The sequence below is a fragment of the Chenopodium album genome, chromosome 6 (genome assembly GCF_948465745.1).
Source record: "Chenopodium album chromosome 6, dcCheAlbu1.1, whole genome shotgun sequence".
NCBI lineage: Eukaryota > Viridiplantae > Streptophyta > Magnoliopsida > Caryophyllales > Amaranthaceae > Chenopodium > Chenopodium album.
Window position 1 is genome coordinate 16147694 of NC_137839.1, and position 22172 is coordinate 16169865.

Here is a 22172-nt window from a genome sequence, read left to right on the forward strand (position 1 = left end):
GCCTTCTTGAGCTATATCTTCCTACACACCAGCAACTTGCTGATGTATTCACTAAAGCTCAGTATGGTCCACAATTTAGGAGTTTACTGACCAAGCTTGGTCTTATGGATCCCTCAGCAACCCCAATCTTAGGGGGGGGGGGTATTGGTGATATCCATGCTCATATCACTGCTGCTGCATCTTTCAGCTCAACCTATAGTCACGAAGACAAGGAATAAATAGCTCGGGATATTTCTGCATTGCTTCTATCAAGCATTCCGGGATCTTCAGATAGCTCTGTAAACTTCTATAGTTTGTTATGAGCCTTTGTCCAGCTCAACTTTCTGTTACAACAGAATGCCGGGTCAGAATTATGTTACAAATAAAATTCTGTTGTAATATAGCTAATATTATTGCTGTATCAAGTTTATATACTTAGCTATAAATAGTCCTAGAGTTGTAATTCTTCATTTTTTTTTCATTCAATAATAAAAATCTTTCCCCAAAATTCTTCTCTCTACTTTTTCTCTCTAAAACTTCTCTATAGAATTATTGAAGGAAATTTGCTTGAATTGCAGATTTTAACACTCTTGAAGGCTCAAAGAATGAATTACAGGATTGCGAAATTTTGATACTAAGGTATGCAATATTTCTTAACTTGATGTTCACAATCCTAATGTTCTTTCTTATACTAATTTCCAACTTGTTTTTAGGAGTATGGGCTTGTACCCATAAGCGTTGCTACACGGGGGCCATTTATTATTGTCTACCTAGGTGTTTTTGAGAAGGAATTTGATTTTGGAATCATGGAGAATGACTTGCTTGGCAGTTCCGCTGGCTTGCTTAGTTCTAGTGGAGTTGACACCTCTCTGAGTTACATTTGTAAACGTGAGTACACCTTAGAGTGTAACTGGAAGGTCTGAGCTTGTATTTAGATTCCGTAACACACTAACACCCTCCTAAAATATTTTTTTAATCTCCTATATTTTTTTATGAAAGCAAGTTATTAAGGGGAACTGAATTCTATAATAAATTAATAATATTAAAATCTATTCTGACATCTAGTTTATTGCATTAGAGTTTTGAAAAAGTTAGCATCCAAAGATGTGCAAGTGATGGTGAATTTGACAGACTTGGATCGAAAGCATTCTATGCATTTATCTATCCTAACTTCGTGATTAACAGGTGAATATTTCTTTCATTTATGAAGTTGATGTGGCTTCATTTCTTACAACTGTAGTTTCTTGCATGTTTTAACATCCTTGAGACCTAGACCTCTTTTTCATGTACAACTAATCTAATATGAAAATTCTATGGCCATTGGATAGATACCAACCTTGTTATCCCACTGGGATTCCAAGTGGTGTTCGACTACTTTCTTGATGCATCGTTGAAGGTGAGATTTCTTCTTTGAATATTTATACTCATATACAGTTTATAATGGAAATATTTGACACCAATCTCCTATGAAAACTAAGTTTATGTTACCTTTTTTCAATAAGTGATTCAAAGGAGTACGTTACTGCCCTAACACCCACAATTTTCTATGAACTTTCACAATCCATTAATCTAACTACTATTTATGTTCCTATAGGTGTGTTTAATAGAAAAAATAAAAGAGTGACTATATAGGTATGTTGTTAGGAAAGATATAATAGTATCTTTGGAATATCTTTATTGTTAGGCAAGATATATTTCCTTGCTATATTTACTATCTTATCTTAGGAAAGAATAATTAGTTTTCTAGTTTCATAAGGTTTAATATAATCTTTTCCTTATAGCTCAAGGAGAGGAATTGTATAAATATTTGAGATGGTGAAATAATATGATCAAGCAATTGAGTATTAATCTTAACATGGTATCAGAGCCCTAACTGCTTTAATAATTTTTTTTAAATTTCCTAACATCATGGTTGGCGATGACAGGCCACCGCCACCACCAAAAATCGAGCCTAACTCACCATTCTACCTTGAACCCTAAGATCGTCCAGGCCTTTTCATTAACTCTCAACGACTAAAACTAAACAATTTTAATGATTGGTCTCATGCGATCTTCATAGCATTGTCTTCTAGGAGGAAATTCGGATTCCTCAATGGTACCATCACAAGCTATGTTCCCCCTTGCACGAAGGATGATTGGGTAACAATACATTGTATACTTGTGTCTTGGCTTATGAACACAATTGATTCGGAGGTGAGGTCTATGCTATCCAATTATGACAATGCAAAGAAGCTTTGGGATGATTTACACGAAAGATTTGGTCTTGTTAACGGCCCTCGCATTCAGCAAATTAAATCCAAAATTAATCGTTGTGAACAAACAAAATAAATGCATGTTGCGGTGTACTTTAGCAATCTCTCAGTTCTATAGGATGAGCTTGATAAACACGAGCCTTTGTTAGTTGTAAGTGCAGTAAGTGCACTTGTGATGTTGGAAAACAACACGCAAATCGGCACGAGGGTGATCATCTTAAACCATTTTTACGTGGGTTATACTATGACTATTATGCCGCTCTACTCTTATATCTCAAGACCCCTTACATACCTTGAATAGAGCCTTCCAAACAATTGCTCAAGAAGAACGTGTTTAGGGAATTGCAAACATCAAAGAAGAACCCCTAAAGTGGTTGGGTTTGCGATTCGAATGGAAAACAATTCCAAGCCACGACTTTCGCGTGCGGAGAGAGCTGCGTTAGTGTGCACATATTGTCACAAAAGGGTCACGATGCTACTTCATGTTTTGATAAGCATGGTGTTCCCTCGTGGTACATTGAGAAGTACGACTCGAAGGAGGATAATAAAGGGGGCAGCTGAGGACGAGGCGCGCCTATCAAGGCCAATGCCGCCACCCCCCCAAACGCTGCAACTTCTTTGACCCTTGCTCCCGCGTCTGCTGCTCATGTTCCGCCATTCACCACCGATCAGTGGCAAGCCGTGATAGCTGTTATGGTTAATACTTCGCCACCACCACATCGTGTGAATGGTAAGTGGATAACTGACGTTGGTAGCTCTCATCAAGTAACCGGTGATCTATCTTACTTGTTGGAAGTGCGTGATGTCCCTTCATGCAATGGTGGACTCCCGGATGGCCAAAATGTTGTTGTCATAAAAGAAGGGGTCGTAAAATTAACAAACAAACTTACACTTCATAATGTTCTTTTTGTTCCCAAATTAAATTGTAACTTGATTTTCGGTTTCAAAATTGTGCTATACTAATAATTGTTAAGTCATAACTAACTCTACAATATGTAATATACAGGACCAACGCACGAGGGAGGTGATTGGAACGGGTGATCTCAAGGATGGACTATACTACCTTCGGGAGGAGGCATCAATTGCAGCCATATCTGTCAAAGACTCATCCGCCTTGAAACTTTGGCATAGACGGTGAGGCCACCCTTCCGAGAAAGTTGCACTACTAGAAAACATCCCATTTCCGACGGAAAAAAATCTGTCGAAAACACCCTGAAATCCGTTGGAAAAGGGGTTTCCGACGAAATTTCCGTCTGAAGTGGTTGCCGGAAACGGCTTGGTAGGAAAAACCACCTATTCCGCCTGAAACGCTTTTCCGACAGAATTTTCCTTCGTATGAGATTTTCCGGCACCGAAAAAGTCCGTCGAAAATTTTCGACAAAATTTTAAAATCCGTCGGAAAGTTGTTTTTTATTAAAAAAAAACGCCGCCACCACCAGCACGGCGTATCGCCACCTCCAACCACCCAAAACGCCGTTGTCAACCTCGCCCCCACCGAACTATCTGAACCATACCACTACCCACCTTAACCAAAACACCCTACCACTCCTAGCCCTAACTTGACCAAACTCCTCCTAGCCCTAACCTAATCAGACCCCTCCTAGTCCTAACCGAACCCAACCCCTCCTAACCCTAACCTAACCAGACCCACCTCCTTAACCCACCCAACCTAACCCTAACCCTCCTAAACTAAACCCAGATCTAAAAACACCCACCACGACCCACTTAAACCCAGATCTAAACCCACCCATCACGGTCCACCTAAACCCGACCAACTCACCACGAAAAAAAATAATAACCAATAATAATTACAAAAAACAAGCCACCACATCAACTAGATCTGTACCAGCCACCAAATCCACAAACACACCCACCACAACAACAAGCCAACAACCAACAATATTAAAAAAAAACAAAATAAATATTAAAGAGTCGAAAACCCACCTTAATAACCTAAGTTGGCTTTAAATTCTTGAATTTGGTCTAAATAGGCCAAATTCAACCATGAAAAGTCTAGCTAGATCTAGACTTTTCATGGTCGAATTAGACCAAAAAACCATTAATTTCTATAACATTAACTACACAACACCTATATATGCCGGCCAAACAACCATTAAAGAGTCTATATCCGACCATCAAGGAAAAAAAATCCATTTTTTCCGTCGAGAAGAAAAGAGGCGAAGAGAAAGAGAAACAAAAGGAGGAGGAGAGAGGAAGAGAAGGAGGAGGAGAGAGGAAGAGAAGAGGAGGAGCGGGTGGAGGAAAGAGGAAGAGAAAAGGAAATAATAGAAGAGAAGAGAAGGAGGGGGGCGGAGGAGAGAGAAGAGGAAGGAGGAGGAAATAATAGAGAGAAGAGGCGGGTTGGTTTAGGGTTTTAAGAGGGGAGGTTTATATATATATATATCTTCTAGATCTTCTAGAACGACTGCCGGACCATTCCATTCATTGTCTTCTTATATATATATATATATATATATATATATATATATATATATATATAAGAAGACAATGAATGGAATGGTCCGGCAGTCGTTCTAGAAGATCTACTTAGTCTTAGTTCAGCTAGTCCAATAATTAGATCACCGCGAGCGAAGCTGCTCTAGGTGGGAAGTGGAGAAGTTCAGATTCTTGCGCATACAGAATGACAATAGCTATAGTAGTGCTGTTCAAAACGCGAGACGTTAGCATTCCAGACTTTAAGTCTTCGTTTGTCATTTCTAAAAGGTCCAACTCGCTGTAACCAGAGGAATTGAAAAATTCGCTCTCGGTTATCGGACTGAAGCCGTAAAACCTAGCTCAAAACACCAAATCCCCAAAAGGGTCCTATCAAGAGTAGGAGGTATGTAGTTGCTTATTATAAGCTTAAGGAAAGAGCAAATCAAATGAATGGGAAAGGTAAGATAACGGAAAAGATCTTCTCGGCCAAGCTAGCAAACCAGATTTTCTCTCTAGTTCTTCGAAAGACGTGAACCACGAGTGGTGATGGTGGTGTAATGCTTCTAGATCGACAGGTGATCGACCAACAATGATATAAAAAAGAATGAAGATAAATATAGCGTTAAGGAGATAACAGCTCCGGAAGCAACAAGGGCTAAGAGGAGATAGGTGTTTGCTTCTAGCTCTACGACTAGCAATTACCTTTGCGCGTATATATATATACATATATATACATATTATATATATATATACATATATATACATATTATATATATATATATATATATATATATATATATATATATATATATATATATATATATATATATATATATATATATATATATATATATATATATATATATATATACATATATCTATACATATAGATTGTTAAAGTCCATTGGAAATAACCGACGGAATAAAAATCCATCGGAATTTTCGATGTTTCCGACGGATTTTCATGTCCACCGGAACCAGTCCGTCGGAAATAAGCCTATTTCTAGTAGTGTTGTAAAGCTACTTCCTTTTCTTAGCAATTCTAGTGGTCATTTAAATAAAGATTGTGATGTGTGTCATCGTTCTAAGCACACTAGAGACAAAATTCCTTTAAGTGAAAATAAAGCTTCTCATTTTTTTAGATAGTGCGTTGTGATTTATGGGGACCATATGTCGAACCCTCATCTTGTGGTGCTCATTATTTTTTAACTTTTTTGGATGATTACTCACGTGCAGTTTGGATATATTTATTGATTGATAAAACGGAAGTTTTTAAGACTTTTATGTACTTTATTACCATGATTGATAGGCAATTTTCGTAGAAAATAAAAATTGTACGAAGTGATAATGGCACCGAATTTTTTTGTTTGAAAAATTATTTCCTTTCCCAAGGTATCTTGTTTCAAACCTTGTGTGTAGGAACCCCTCAACAAAATGGGAGGGTAGAGATAAAACACCAACATATTCTCAATGTTGCTCGAGCCCTTCGATTTCAGGGGGGTTACCAATTTATTTTTGGGGGGAGTGTGCTCTAGCGGCAGCACATATAATCAATCGTACTTCTTCTATCCTCCTAAACAATAAAACACCTTATGAAATGTTGTTTGGCTCCCCACCTTTATTTAGTGAATTACGTGTGTTTTGTTCCTTGTGCTTTGCTCATAATCAAAGAGCAAAAGGTGATAAGTTTGCAAGTCGTTCGTAAATGGTCTTTGTTGGGTATCCCTTTGGGAATAAGGGATGTTATTTATTTTACTTAGATAAAAAGGAATTCTTTTTGTCTTGTGATGTACGATTTTTAAGGATGTATACCCTTATTTGAATGTCAAAAGTACCAACATTGACATTACTACTGATGCTATGACTGCCACAATTAATTTGGGTGAAAATAAGTATTAATTTCACACCTTCGAAGACAATGATGAGGGGCTACCACGGCAGTAGCCACCTGTGATTTTCGCACCACCACCCTCGACATCACAAGCGACTGGTGCACAACTTAACTCACCTGTAGCCACAACAGCTGCTCATCCCAGCCCCCCAGCCACGGCAGCAGCTTAGGAGGAAGAAGCAGAGGGTGCCACGACACCTGACTTAATTGGGTGTGGTCACCTTACAAAATTTCCTTTGAGCAAATTCAAGGACTTTGTTATTCTTACTCATGTTGCTCGAAATAGTCCATCCGAAGCATCACTCAACCCAATTGCTCCACCTCCCTCACGTAAGCCTTATCCTATATCATATTAAGCTAGTTGTGATAAGTTTTCTACAAACACCAAAATTTTGTTCCAGCAATAACAGGAGGCAAAGACCCACAATCCTTCAAAGAGGCGATGCAAGATAATGGTTGGAAGTTGGCTATGAAAGAAGAAATGCGCGCCCTTAAAACTAATGGCACGTGGACCTTGGAGAAATTACCTCCTGGGAAAAAGGCTCTTGGAAGTCAATGGTTGTACAAAATCAAATGCAACACCGATGGAAGTGTTGAAAGATTAAAAGCGAGATTGGTTGTCTTTGGTAACCATCAAAATGAAGGCATAGATTATGATGAGACATTTGCCTCGGTTGTCAAGATGCCCCGATTCGTGCATTCCTTGCTATTGCCGCCTCAAAGAACTGGGAAATGCATCAAATGGATGTGCATAATGCGTTTCTTCATGGTGACTTAAATAAGGAAGTATACATGAAACTTCCCCCAGGCTTCACTAGCGATAAAACTGGGCATTGTTTTCGTCTTCAAAAGTCTTTATATGGCCTCAAACAAGCTCCTCGGTGTTGGTTTTCCAAGCTTGCTACGACCTTGAAGAAGTATGGTTTTTTACAATCATACTCGGATTACTCCGTATTCACTTATACAAAAGGATCAATTCAACTTAACATTCTTGTTTATGTGGATGATCTAATTTTTGCAAGGAACAATTCTACAGCTTTGAAATTGTTCAAAAATTATTTAAGTACTTGTTTTCATATGAAGGACTTAAGAGTTCTCAAATACTTCCTTGGCATTGTGGTAGCAAGAAGTAGTACAGGTTTATTCTTATGTCAACGCAAATATGCACTTGATATAATCTCATAATCCGACCTTATGGGATCAAAACCGGCCATGACTCCTATTGAGAAAAATCATCACTTGGCGCGAGCTAATGGTTCGCTTCTCACAGACCCTGAACCTTATCGAAGATTGGTTGGGCGCTTGGTCTACTTGGTTGTCACTCGGCCTGACTTAACTTACCCCAAGCATGTACTTTCTCGATATATGCAAGCTCCACATCAAGCTCACTGGGAGGCTGAACTACAGGTTGTTCGTTTCTTGAAGAGCACTCCGGGTCAAGGTATATTGCTGCGGTCGGACAATGCTCTCACCCTTAATGGATGGTGTGACTCGGACTGGGCAGCATGTTCCCTAACTTGCCGCTCATTATCAAGGTAGTTAGTCTTCTTGGGCCACTCTCTAATTGCTTGGAAATCCAAGAAGCAACCCACGGTGGTTACTTCCTCCGCCAAAGCTGAGTATCGTTCCTTGTCGGCTTTAACAATGGAAATGAAATCGTTAAAGGGCCTACTCTTGAGTTTGGGTTTTCAACATCCTCGTGCTATACCAATTATTTTTGACAGTCAAGCGGCCATACATATTGCACAGATCCCAGTTGTATGGAATATTTCAAGCATTATCCCTAGCTTGAACCCCACCGTGATCATACACTAAAGTACGGTGGCATCCAAAGGGAAAGAAGATAGAGCAAAAGAGTGCCAACAAGTTTTAGGAACTTGTAAACCGTTCAATGGGTGAAGGTTACACCCCATCGAAGATTGCTTCGCTTGAAACAACATTCTAACACTTTGTGACCATCTTTCGCAAGCCAGGAAACACGATCGAAGACAACTTTGCTTGAAATCACCTCCATTTGTTTGTGACAACTCTCCGCAAGCTAGGGAACGCTGCCGAAGATATCCTCGCCTGAAGCTATCCTCACTTGTTGCAATAATAATCCGAGGAAAATTACCGAAGACCCACGCTTGTCGATCTTTAAAAGCTCGCTTGAACTTTGCTTCCGCTATGCCAGTACGTTGGCGCTTTTGATGTTTGTGAACCTGTATGTCGGTGCCTTATGCCAAATTTTAAACCAATATGTCGGTGCCTTTTGCTGTATTTTGAACCAGTATGTCGGTGCCTTGCAATGAGCCAATGCTTAGGCGCTTTAAACTAAGTGAGACGATCATTCATCAGGTCGATCACTTTATGTAATCAAGTCAATTACTAAATCATGTCAAATTGCTTAGAGGGGCTAACTGGCGTACCAAGGAACCTAAAATTGCTGTAAGAGGTTGAATAAACCGCACTGAGTGGCTGAACATTCTGTCGCCGCTGAAATATTGTTGGCGCCTCATATTTGGCTCTAGCGCCAGACGCTGGCACTAGCGCCAGGAGCTAAGCCTTATCGTCTAGCGCCAAGGCCAGTCGCTTGGCGCTAGAGTCGGGATTTCCATATATACCTCTGCTTCTTTATTTTCACTGTTGTTGCTCATTTTTGCTCGAGAAATCGTCCGCAATCTTCAATTCACTCGTGGTCGTTCGTTTTTTAACCGAATTTGCTCAAATTTGTTGCAAATCAAAGCTTATGCCATCCATTTTCCCAATCTATGTAATTTTTCTCCAAACTCACTCCGGTTTTAATGAATTTTGCGCATGTTTATTCACGAATTTCTTGAAAATTCGAAACTTGAATTGCTTAATTCACTTTTCTTATCAAATTTTATGCCATGAAATTGATTGATTATGCTTATATATTGCCTTGGGAGTAATTTGAGACTTGTTTGACTCAATTTGGTGAAGAAACGAACAAATCACCATTGTTGGACCTCTTAAGGTCGGGAAGACAATGTGGCTTAGTCTTGATGTTTTTGCTAGCAATTCTTGTCCAATTTGTCACAATAATTACCATAGTACTGCAAGAAATTGTTTAGATGCTTGGAAAATGCCGTGTATGCTCAATTGAAATTGTGCTATGTTTTAGTACTACGTACTCTGTTTTTTTTTTTTTTTTTTTTTTTTTTTTTTTTTTTTGCGAACATAGTATTATGCGGCTAGGAGAACCTTAGATACTATAGAACCTTAATTTATGATGATTTTGCACAATGTAGCACGGCTAGACAACGAGGTTCGGGTTCACGGTCCCGAGACGCACGACGGGAGCATGAGCCCGTAGAGGAAGACTCCAACCCATCCACTTCTCTTGGTCCCCTCCCTGAGTGGGATGTGCGGACTCTGTACTTCTCCCTCGTCCACTATATTTCTGAGAGGGTGCGACGTGGGATTACGGGTGGTAGGACGCGCTACCATGGCTCATGTTGCGATACCCTGGGCGACCTGTACAAGATGTACATCGGCATTGATGGAGAGGTGAGACTTCTCTGGGAGTCTTGCGGGTTGACTGCGCTTTTTGAGACCTCGGAGGCCATGATTGCCTCTAGCGGGGGTCAGCACGTGACTCGTGCCCTGATGAAGTTCTTTTAGGACACCACCAACACTTTCCATTTTCCTTGGGGTGAGATGATGGTCACCCCGACCGACTTCAGTCTCATTACGGGACTGGAGTTTAGTTCTGTTGCGCTGCTGTTTGACAACGAGATCAGCGTCTTTTCTCCTGAGGTTGAGGAGATGTTGGGTCCGATTTCTGTTCGGGTTCGTTCTGAGGTAGAGTCGACTCAGCTCAGCGCCAAGGGCATTCGCCGTTCGACTCTAGCGGCGGCTTTCGAGGATAATGCGACCACCCGAGAGTAGCGGGTGCGCATCTTTGTGCTTATCTTGCTGTCAGGGACGTTCTCCCCTGACAAGGGTAGTAGAGTGTTGCTTTACTACCTACCTGCGGTCCGTGATCTACACTTGATCGGGACTTATGACTGGGCCAGCTTGGCCTATGCTGACTTTGTTCAAGCGTTGCGAAACTCGTGTCGACATTGATCCTTCACGGGGAACGTCGCTCTGTCCGGCTTCTGGAGAGTCGTAGAGGTATACTTTATCTCCTATAAAGTTTAGCTCTAAGCTCTGGTTAGCACTTGATGATACTTTTTTCCTTTTGTAGATCTGGTTCTACGAGTACTTTCCCTCGGTTGCGCCGGCAAGACCATTGCCGCGCGGATTTCCAGTGAGTGCCTCTTGGGGAGGCCGCCGTGCTGGAATGTCTACTGCTTATGTCCGAGATGAGATCATCTCGGTATGGTTATTTGCATATTTGAACACTTTCGTATTATCTTCGTTAGATTCTCATCCAATAGGCGTTTTTTGCAGGAGTCTAACGTGCAGTACTGGCCGTGGACCGGCTTGGTTGTCCCTAGGTTAGCTACGCAGTATACTACTGAGCGTCGCTATTTCTTAGGGACATATGGAGCAGTTGCATATCTTGCATATAGGGTTGCTATTCAGCATTCCTCGGACACTTTTGTCGTTCCTGCTCCTCCAACGCGTCACATGTTCAATGCCGCGAGGTTGGTGAGCATGTCAGAGAGAGCTTGTACCCCTTGGCGATCTTATACGATCCCTGAGCGGTGCTATGAGGAGGAGCTACTACCGTTGTTAGCTCCAGACCCTGTACTGGATGAGGAGGTGGTGGTATGATTTTCATCTTTTACCTTCCGTTAAATAGCCCCCTAAGTAATGTTTTACTGACTTTGATTTTCTTTTGTCAGGCTGGACCTATTGAGTTCGTGCCACCTCGTATGTCCATCCATTATCAGGGGACATATGGGCCGATCGAGGAGATGAATTCTCCGGCTCCTGAGGGCGAGCGCTTCATGGAGCAGTCGATTCCTCGTCACCAGACTCGAGTAAGCTTTATTTATTTGCAATTTTTGTCCATTTATGCATTATCACTGACTTTATTTCCTTGACAGTTCTCGCGCGAGGTGGTCACGGCGATGGCACGATGTATAGATGCCTTCCGGAGCCAGCTCATTCAGATGAGGAATGTGGCTACGTGTCGTCGCGACGACGCCGTTCAGGAGGTAGTTTCCCTTCTCAATTTTTTGCATTATTGCTTCTATTTCGATTGTTTCTGACTTAGTTTCTTCTTGCACGGTCAGCCCATTCCTTCTCGTACCCGGGCGAGACCTGAGGTGCGGAGAGAGCCGGCGAGGTCTAGCTCGAGACGTCAATGTACTGGTTCGGCGGTCGGGGTGGTCGTTCTGAGGCTGCCTAGACCGAGGCGGTAGAGGGCTCAGGCTCTTCATCAGAGGGTGCACGCGCTGCGCCGGTAGGTTAGGGAGAGGCTACCTCGGCTCTTAGAGGTGGTGGGATGTACGAGGTCGGCTCGTCATCGCAGCAGCCTCCGCAGCCTCAGCCTCAGGTTGATCTTGGGTGGACGGGTCCTGAGCTGAGTTTTCCGCCTCCTGAGGAGACTGGAGCTGGAGCTGAAGCTGGTGGAGAGGTTACCCCTCGTACTGCGCAGTTTTATTAATGGGTGTACGTCCTCCGGCGCCGTAGTTTATTCTTGTGCTTTTTTATTATTTTGACTTTGTATAGAACTTTGCCTTTATTAGACTTATTATTTAGACATATTGTATATACATACTACTATGAGTTTACTTAACATTTATTATTATTTTTTATTTTTATGTGCATGTTTGTGTGTGCAAAGAATTATGATAATTACTAATTTTGCTCAAAAATTCCGTCATTTTTATTATTGATGGAGGGTATCCGACTTTCTCCCCCAAAAAGAAAAAAAATGTTGGATTTACAAAAACTTAAAAATTAAGTCTAAATAAAAATCCGAAAAAAAATTAATATAATTGATATATTAGTTAAGAAAAAGAAGGGGTATTAAAAGGATAAAAGATCGTAAAGTCATTGTTCAGACTCGAATCAGGCAAAAAAAAACGCGGTTTTTGAAAAGCTCGTATGATAAGAGACGTCAGCGCCACGCGTTTTGGGTTAGCGCCAGACGCTAACCTTTAGCGTTTGGCGCCAGGCTCTGGCATCAGGCGCCAATGTCTAGCGACTGGCGCTGATGAGCGCTGACTCCGAATCCTTCCCGGATTGAAACTGTGCCAATTTTGTGCATAAATAGCCTTCTGCCCAGCCGATTTTCTTCATAATTTCAACAGATTAAATATAACCTTAGCTTTTCAAAAAATAATAATCATGTCTCTAGTCTCTAAAAGTTTTACCAACTTCACTCATGAATGGTGTCGGTCTCTAACTGCCAAGGAGAGAAAAGAGCTAGACTTTTTTCATATGGGGGGTATTTATGGTGTCAAGGGGGTAGATCTTGATGTAGATTTTATTCATACCGCCTTAGAATATTGGGATGTGGATACTCATTGTTTTAGACTAGGGTGTGATGAAATTAGCCCTTTGCCGGAAGAATTCGGTGCTATCGTAGGCTTCCCTACATTAGATCTTGCAGTAATCCCTAGAATAAATGAATATTATTATAAGGATTTTGAGCGCTTCTTTAATTTAAAAGACAAAGATCAAACAAATATAATAGATGGTAGCATAGTTAATTTGAAAGAATTTGCTCGCCATTGTAGGCGTCGTTCGAAGGGCGCCTACGTTAAGAGCATGTGGTGAATATGCTTGGCATTCATAGGAAGTGGGAATTGACATTACGATTAGGGACAAATAAAGTAGGGAGCCGCCAACAAGTTTTTAAGGAACTTGTAAACCGTTCACGGATCATAAAAGGCAACCACGATAAAGGGACAACGAAGGCAACAACGATTGACCCATGAAGGTTACACGCCATTCATAATCCATGAGATTACTAACTCCATATGGTTCGGAACAACGAAAGGAGGATCGGGGATGATGGTACGAAGTGAGTCATGGAGTCACATTCGCCCGTATTGGCCTCTACTCGATTCTTATAGTGAAAAGCATTCCTGTGATCTCAAAGGCATACAAACAAAATATTCAATTTGCTCCAAACTATTATTTAACTAAATTGGTTTAATATTAACTAAATTGGTTTAACTAAAATAATGATCACTTGAATTAATTAACAAGATTAAAAAGGAACCTAAACCGGTTGTCCAAATTATCTTATTAGGCGTGATTTTCAATTACATATTCCCTTTAACATGCAATATGGTGATCATAAAAATAATAGAATAAACATTAATATTGGAAGCAATTTAATCACAATTCCAACATCATAAAATCGTTAGAAAAATAATAGAAATAAAAGGAACATGATCCTTACTTTGATTCTGTTTGTTTGCAACTACAAAATAATAAACGAGTTAGTAACTTCAAGGAAATAATAAAACAATAATTAAATTAAATTAAATAAAGTAAAGTTGATTTTGGGGCCAAACCCTCAAACAGTTCTACCTTTCACGCCTTGGCTTAAGGACAAAACCACGAGTAAAGTATGGACTCCTTTGAGTACTTGAAGAAGGAATTTTGAAGTGAAAAGGGTAGGCTAGTGTTTAGGCTAAATCATAGAAGAGAGAAAATTAAATCAGAGAAATCCTCGGTGCCCCGTACATCAGAAATGAGGGGGTATTTATAGGGAAAATGTGCTGAGGGAGCACACGGAACCCTAAAATGATAAAAACCCTAAAAAAGTATTCCGTGACACGACAAACTGTACCGTGACACGGGAAGTCCCACCGTCAGACGACCCACTTTCCCGTGTCACAGTACATTTTTGGTGTGACGCGGGAAATTTTCTGAAAACGAGATAGAAAACGCGATAAGGGTTTACGCGGAAAAGACACGGAATGTCCCGTGTCACGACAGACTTCCCGTGTCACGGGAAATCCCACCGTCAGACGGGAAGGATTCCCGTGACACAGTAGGTACCTGCCGTGGCGCGGGAAATTCCAGCCTGTTTTTCCGTCTAAATACATTTTTAACCCTAATTTTATTCGGCATTTTAAGTGCCGATTGATAATTTCGGGCCTTTTCTGACTTATTATTATTTGGGCTAAAATAAGAAAATAATTAAATAAAAATAAATAAAAGGTTTGGGCCAAAAATAAATAATAAAACAATAAAATAAAAAAGGTTTGGGCTAAAATTAAATAATAAGTTTGGGTTAAAATTAAAACTATGCTTTTACCAAACATCAAGACTAATCCATGGACTGTTCAAAAATATGAATTTAATCAAATATGATTTTTTAAGCACTCTCGGGATTAAATACTGAACCCGACCAATAGTGGCGGTGAAAGGTTGTTCATCATCGGGTTTGGTTTTGGGGAGACATTTTTAGGTGTGTACAGAAGCCCCCACTTTGACTGAGTTTGTAGAAACGTCAGTTTCGAAAACGATAGTCAAAGTAGTCGATAGGGACGGAGAATGATTTAAGACGTTCTGTGATCCTAAATCATTCTGTATACGCCGATACCTGCAGAAAAATGTTAGTTCTACAGATAAAAGAGTAAAGGGATAGAATGCGTATCTGACACCAGTGTATCGGTGACAAATGAGTTTGGTAGCTTCCTATGCTTGAAGGAATCCACTGGATGACGTTTGTTAAAATGCTTTCAATGCTTGAGGAAAATTGACTGAAGAATTTGGTAGTTTTCTAAGCCTGAAGAAACCTACCGGATGACACTTTCCATGCTTGAGGAAAGTCGACGTATGAATTTGGTGTCATTCTATGCTTGAAGAATTTCACCGATAATGCCTTCCATACTTAAGGAAAGCCGACAAAGGAATTTGGCGGTTTTCTATACTTGAAGAAAAATCCACCGATAACGCTTTCCATGCCTGAGGAAAGCCGACTTCGCGGTTTTCTATACTTGAAGAAAAATCCACCGATAACGCTTTCCATGCCTGAGGAAAGCCGACTTGGCGGTTTTCTATACTTGAAGAAAAATCCACCGATAACGCTTTCCAAGCCTGAGGAAAGCCAACTAGGCGGTTTTCTATACTCGAAGAAAAAACCCACCGATAACGCTTTCCAAGCCTGAGGAAAGCCGACTTGGCGGTTTTCTATACTTGAAGAAAAATCCACCGATAATGCTTTCCAAGCTTGAGGAAAGCCGACGATTGCTGAAATTTGAAAGTGTATGATGGTTCGATTATCCCCGAACGTGGGCCGCAGATGATTCACAATTTTAAGTCGATTATCCGACCACATTAAGTGCTTAAAATGCCGAAAAATAGACTTTGATGCTTGCTAGGGGTAAAATGGTAATTTTAGTCCCCTTTAAGTTTCAGTTAGAATTTTCCGCGTAATTCCAGCGAAAAATAACCGCCCAATAACCTCAAAAAATCATTCAATCAATCAATCAATCAATCAATCAAAGCCTTAATCCCAAAAGTGGGGTCGGCTAACATGAACCAAATTTGATTATTCCGTGTAGTCATCAACATAAATCTTTCTCCTCCATCCCTTACGATCCAAAACTTCATCCTCACGTAAATCCATGCACTTCATATCCTTCCTCACTCCTTCCAACCAAGTCATCTTTGGTCTCCCTCTTCCTCGTTTAATCCCTCCATGGTCCCACTCTTCCACTCTTCGCACCGGTGCACCCTCGGGTCTCCGTCTTACATGTCCAAACCAACGCAGACGATTTTCCCTTAATTTATCTACAATGCCCGCCACACCTACTTTCTTGCGAATAACCTCATTTCTGATTCTATCTCTTAAAGTGTTTCCACACATCCACCTTAACATGCGCATTTCCGTAACCTCCATCTTTTTAATATGCTCTTTCTTAGAAGCCCAACATTCTGTACCATAGAGCAACACTGGTCTTATGGCAGTCCTGTAGAATTTTCCCTTCAACTTTAAGGGAATGCTGCGGTCGCATAACACTCCCGTGGCCGCTCTCCATTTAAGCCACCCTGACTTAATCCTGTGGGTCACGTCTTGATCAATGTCACCATTCTTCTGGATGATCGACCCTAGGTACTTAAAACATTCACTCATGGTCAAATCCTTTCCATCCAAACTCACCACTTCATTGCTTGTCCCCCTCTGAGTGCCAAAACGACATACCAAATATTCAGTCTTACTCCGACTTAGCTTAAACCCTCTAGATTCCAACCTTTGCCTCCATTGCTCCAACTTGACATTAACCCCATCCTTAGTCTCATCCACCAAAACGATATCATCTGCGAACAGCATACACCATGGAACCTCATCTTGAATTGGTCTAGTTAATTCATCTAGAACCGTTGCAAAAAGAAAAGGGCTTAATGCAGACCCTTGATGCAATCCGATTGTAATAGGGAAATCTTTTGTCAACCCTCCGCATGTCCTCACATTTGTTGACACATCCCGATACATATCCTTAACTAGGTCTACATACCTTCGTGGGATACCTTTCTTCAACATTGCCCACCAAAGTATCTCTCTTGGCACCTTGTCATATGCCTTCTCTAAATCAATAAAGACCATATGAAGATCTTTCTTCTTTACCCTATAAAACTCCATCATTTGTCTTATCAAATGGATTGCCTCCATAGTAGATCTCCCAGGCATAAAACCAAATTGGTTATCTGAAATGCTTGTGCATGCCCTCAACCTTTGTTCAATCACCCTTTCCCACAACTTCATAGTATGGCTCATAAGCTTAATTCCTCGATAGTTAGAACAATCTTGAGCGTCTCCTTTGTTTTTATAAACCGGGACCAAGGTGCTCTTCCTCCAATCTTGTGGGATCCTTGTAGCCGTCCATATCTTGTTGAAAAGGTTTGTTAACCAATCAATACCAATCTTACCCAAACACCTCCACACCTCTATCGGTACCCCATCAGGGCCAACCGCCTTCTTAGGTTTCATCTTCCTCAGTGCAATCTCCACCTCTACTCTCCTAATCCTTCGCACATACTCCATGTTGATTTCTTCATCACTCATAGAGGTATCTCCTATCACAACTCCATTACTTCCATTAAATAATTCATCGAAGTACCCCTTCCACCTGTCCTTGATGCCCTCCTCTTGCACTAGGACCATTTGGTTCTTATCTTTGACACACTTCACCATGCCAATATCCTTCCTTGCCTCTTGTCTTCTCTTTGCCATCTTATAAATGATCCTTTCTCCCTCCTTGGAATCAAGCTTTTCATAAACCTCCTGATATGCCTTTTCTTTTGCTTGGCGAACAGCTGCCTTTGCCTTGCTCTTAGCCTCCTTATACGCTGCAAAGGTTTCATCACTCCTACATTTTCCTAAGGCTTGATAGCATTCCTTTTTTTGCTTAATTACTGCTTTCACCTCTTCATTCCACCACGAAGTATCTCTCTGTACCGAAGTTCTTCCCCTTACTTCCCCTAAGACCTCTTTGGCCACTCTTAGGAAACAGTTCTTCATTCGTAACCAAGTCATGTCCGGATCCACCTCTCCATCCCAATCCGCTTCTTCAATTACCTTTTCTGTAAAAACCTTAGCTTTTGCATCCCTTAGGGTCCACCATCTTATCCTTGGTTCTTCTTGTCTAACTTTTTTCTTCGCCTTCTCTTTCAGACGAATAGTCATTACCAATAGCCGGTGTTGGGTGACCACACTCTCCCCTGGGATAACCTTACAGTTTATGCAACTTTGTCTATCTATGCTCCTTGTGAGCAGGAAGTCTATTTGAGTTGCATTTGCTCCATTCCGAAAAGTTATCAAGTGTGAATCCCTCTTCTTAAACCAAGTATTAGCCAAAATTAAATCATATGATTGGGCAAAATCCATAATAGCTTCACCACCGGCGTCCCTCTGCCCATACCCAAAGCCTCCATGGACACTCTCATAGCCATCTCGGCTCGCCCCAACGTGCCCATTTAGATCCCCTCCAATATATAACTTCTCTGAGTGGTGGACACCCTGCACCACCTCGTCTAGGTCCTCCCAAAATTGTCGTTTCTCTTCTGCATCAAAAAATCATTCAAACTGGTCAAAAACTCCAGGAATATTCGCTGACAATGCGCAGAACTGCCGTGCCACGTCGCTTTTTTGCCGTGACACGGTAACTTCTCCCGTCAGACAGGATGAAACCCCGCGTCACGGGAATATTTTACATTTTTTTTCCTGCTGTTTGAATTGGTCAACGCGTGAATCATTATGCATTTTATCGACGAATCCCAGCGCGCCACGTCATCAGTGTACCGTTACACGATAACGGTAACCGTGGCACGGTGAACGGGGTTCGTAACGGTTACTGTTTTGGCTTTAAATTCACACTTCTGCTTCATTTGTTTCACCATTTAGCCATTTCCTTATTCATCTCCTCTCTCTATCTTCTCCATTTTCATCTTCTTGCTCACACAAATCGCCGCGCCACGGTTAAGTCAACCGACGGTCGTCCGGCCTCACCGTGACACGGTAACGGCAACCGTGACACGGCGGTTCTGTTTTTCTTTCTTTCTTTCTTTTTTTTTAATTTTATTTTTGCTTCTGCTGCGAGCTGCTGCTACTGTTATTCGCTGCTGCTTACTGCTGTTGTTGTTGCTGTTGTTCGTCGGTGCTGCTGCTGCACAACAGGGCTCCGGCGTTCTCTGTTCTTCCCGTGACACGAGACTTGGTCCCCGTGACACGTCGATCTTCAACCAAGCCGCGACCAAGATCAACCGTGTCACGGCGGCTGCGCAGATCTTCGAAGTTTTTTGAGCTTTTGGAGCTCAAATTTCCACCAATTTTGCTCTAATTTCTTGCTATTTTCCTCATTTTCGACTCTCTACAAGCATCCATGTAAGTTTCCTTTGATTTTTGTCTCGAATTTGCTTCAAATAAGTAATTTCATGAAAAATCCTTATAAATCAATTTAGGGATTTTTTATTTTGAGGTTTTATGTTGAAATTCTTGCCATGATTTTACTTGTATATGTATGTATGTGTGTTTGTGAGAAATTTGAGACAAAAATTGCATGATTTTGATGGAGAATTGAGCAAATCACCATTTTTGGGTACTACTTTTGTGAAATGATGTTCATGTTACTTCTTGAAATGGTGAAAAAATGGTGGTAAACCTTGTGAAATATTTCATGATGTGTTGATTCATTGTTTTTGTGCAACTTCAAAACATATTTTGCGTATGTACTATATTGTCATGGAGAACATAGTATCATGCGGCTAGGAGAACTGTAGTATTAGTTTGTCATGAAGAAACTAAATACCATGATTTCGCCAATTTTTAGCCTGGAGGTAAAAATTTAGCGTATAATTCGATAAATAACTAAATAACTTAGGAAATGATGCTAAGTATTTAGATCTTTATTTTTATAAAAACGCAACTTGAATTAAATGTCTTAGAAAATGATGCTAAGCATTTAGATTTTTATAATAGCATGCCTAGGCGACGAGATTGCGATCTTTCTACCCACGGCCGGCGTCGGGCTTTTCGGGAGGACACTCCCACTATTCCTGAGGGTATGGACGACGATGCTTTAGAGTCTGAGCCTCAGGCTTCTACGAGTAGAGGTAGGTGGGTTCCACCTCCGTGGACTATAGACCAGTTGGTTTTCTGCCGTGAAAACCATGTTTCTCATCGCCCACTCTCCGGCATAGTCGATGGCACGCTTCGCCACCACGGTTCTGGAGCCGACAATTTGATCCCTCTACTTCACCAGATCATTACAAGGGATCCTGCTACGAACGCCCTATGGGAATCGGCTGGTTTAGTATATTTCTATACGGCGGTTGTAGGGTTTCGTAGCCCCCGGGGTTGCGGTGCAACGGTCGTTTGCGCATTGTTGGAGTATTTCTGGGATACTACCAACACTTTTCATTTTGCTTGGGGGGAGATGACGGTGACCCCTCTAGACTTCAGTATGATTAGCGGGCTGCGCTTCACCGACCGGGCTGTAGCTTAGATGTTTGATCTGTCTTGGGGATCGGCTGAGGCACCTGATTTGTTGGGTCCAATCGTTCAACATATCAGGACCCGACCAGTGTCTCGAGGTGGTCCTAGGAGCGGACGATCGGAGCTGGATTCAGTTTTAGCTCGTGGCTTCGACATGGAGGATACGTCGGCTGAGCAGCGAGTGCGGATCTTCATCCTGATCCTGATCTCTATGACCCTTTCTCCTGATAGGAGTTCACGCGTACTCCTTTGCTACCTCCCCTCTTTGGTCAGGATCCATGAGATAGGATCCTATAGCTAGGCCAGCCTTGGATACGCCGATCTTCTCTTATCGCTACGTCATGGCTGTCGACAGCTGAATGACGAATCTCCCATCACCGTCTGTGGTCTGTGGAGAATCGTAGAGGTGATGATCTTTTCCCTTTTTGTTTCACTTTAACTTGTTCGACTCATGTGCTAAATATTACTTTTCATCGCAGCTATGGTTCTACGAGTACTTCCCAGGCTTGGCTCCTCGCCGGCGTCGTGGAGCGGTCCATGATTTCCCTGTCGGGGCCAGCTGGCGTGATCGAGGAGAGTTGCGGGTAGAGTCCGTCCCTGCACTGCGTGGGCTACTACGTCGAGGCACCTCTTCTGTTGGCGTAAGGATTAGTTTTGTTACCTGTTATTTTCCTTCTGACGTTGTTTCCGTTGTTTCACGCCAACTTTTTTATGGTTTTCAGGTTGCCATTGATGTCTAGTATCGTCCTTGGGCCGGGATGACTGATCTACCTGAGGCCTTGCGTCTTTCAGCGCACCGCACCATTTTGGTTGGTACCAGACGCTTTGTCTGGTATTTGGGGGAGCGAGTCGTTCGTCAGCATAGCGGCGATCGCTTTGTGGTGCCCTCATCTCCACCAGAGTCGATGCTGGACTCACGCTTGATCAGAGAGTTGATAAACAGGGGAGAGCGCTATAATTTTCCATGGCAGGAGCTTGTACACATGGAGGGTGACTATGCGCGGGACTTGCTTCCCTCTCTGGCTCCTCCACCCCATCTTCCTGGGGTATAATTTCTTTTGAGGATCTTCGTCACTAGTCTCTATTTTAAATAGTCGAATAACTTGATTATTCGATCATATTTTCAGACGACTATTCGCCCTGTGGGGAGGATCGAGATTCCTCCTCAGTCTGTCCGCTATCCAGGGCCGATTGGTATCACCGAGGACCATATCGCTGACGCGCCGGAGGGTTACAGACAGGCGCAGGAGTCTCTGCCCGAGGTCTTTAAGCCGGTAAGTTTTTTTTGATACATTATTCATCCTTTTAACACCGCTTGTTACTGACTTTTCTTTGTTTTATCCTCAGCCTAAGCGCCCAGAGATGATGGGACTTATGAAGCTGGTTGACGCCCTGAAGTATTGCATCATCAAGCTTCGGCGTGGTGCGTGTTGTCGGAGCTCTAGCGACATTCTTGAGGTATCATTCATTTTTTACTTCTTCCATCTGTTTTATTTTGCATTGTTGACACCTTTTGATTTTGTATCTTTCAGGAGCAACGGAGGTCCCGCTCGCGCTCGAGGCATAGAGGCTCGGACGAGGAGGAGCTTGGTTGTGGTAGACGATCTCCTGAGATTCACCGGCGTTCTCATTCTCAGCGAGAGCCTCAGACTACTCAGCCATTTCAGGAGGCTCAGTGGCAGCAGCCTCAGTCTTCCCAGCGCTTTACGAGCCAGAGTCAGGGGCAGCGGCAGTCGTTTTCTCAGCCTCCACAGCC

At 42.0% G+C, this 22172-nt stretch overlaps 1 pseudogene; it reads left to right on the forward strand.

Moving 5' to 3' along the window:
• The first annotated feature begins 588 nt into the window (after positions 1-588).
• The window catches only part of LOC145636725 (choline monooxygenase, chloroplastic-like), an 83139-nt pseudogene continuing 61555 nt past the window's right edge, over positions 589-22172 (forward strand).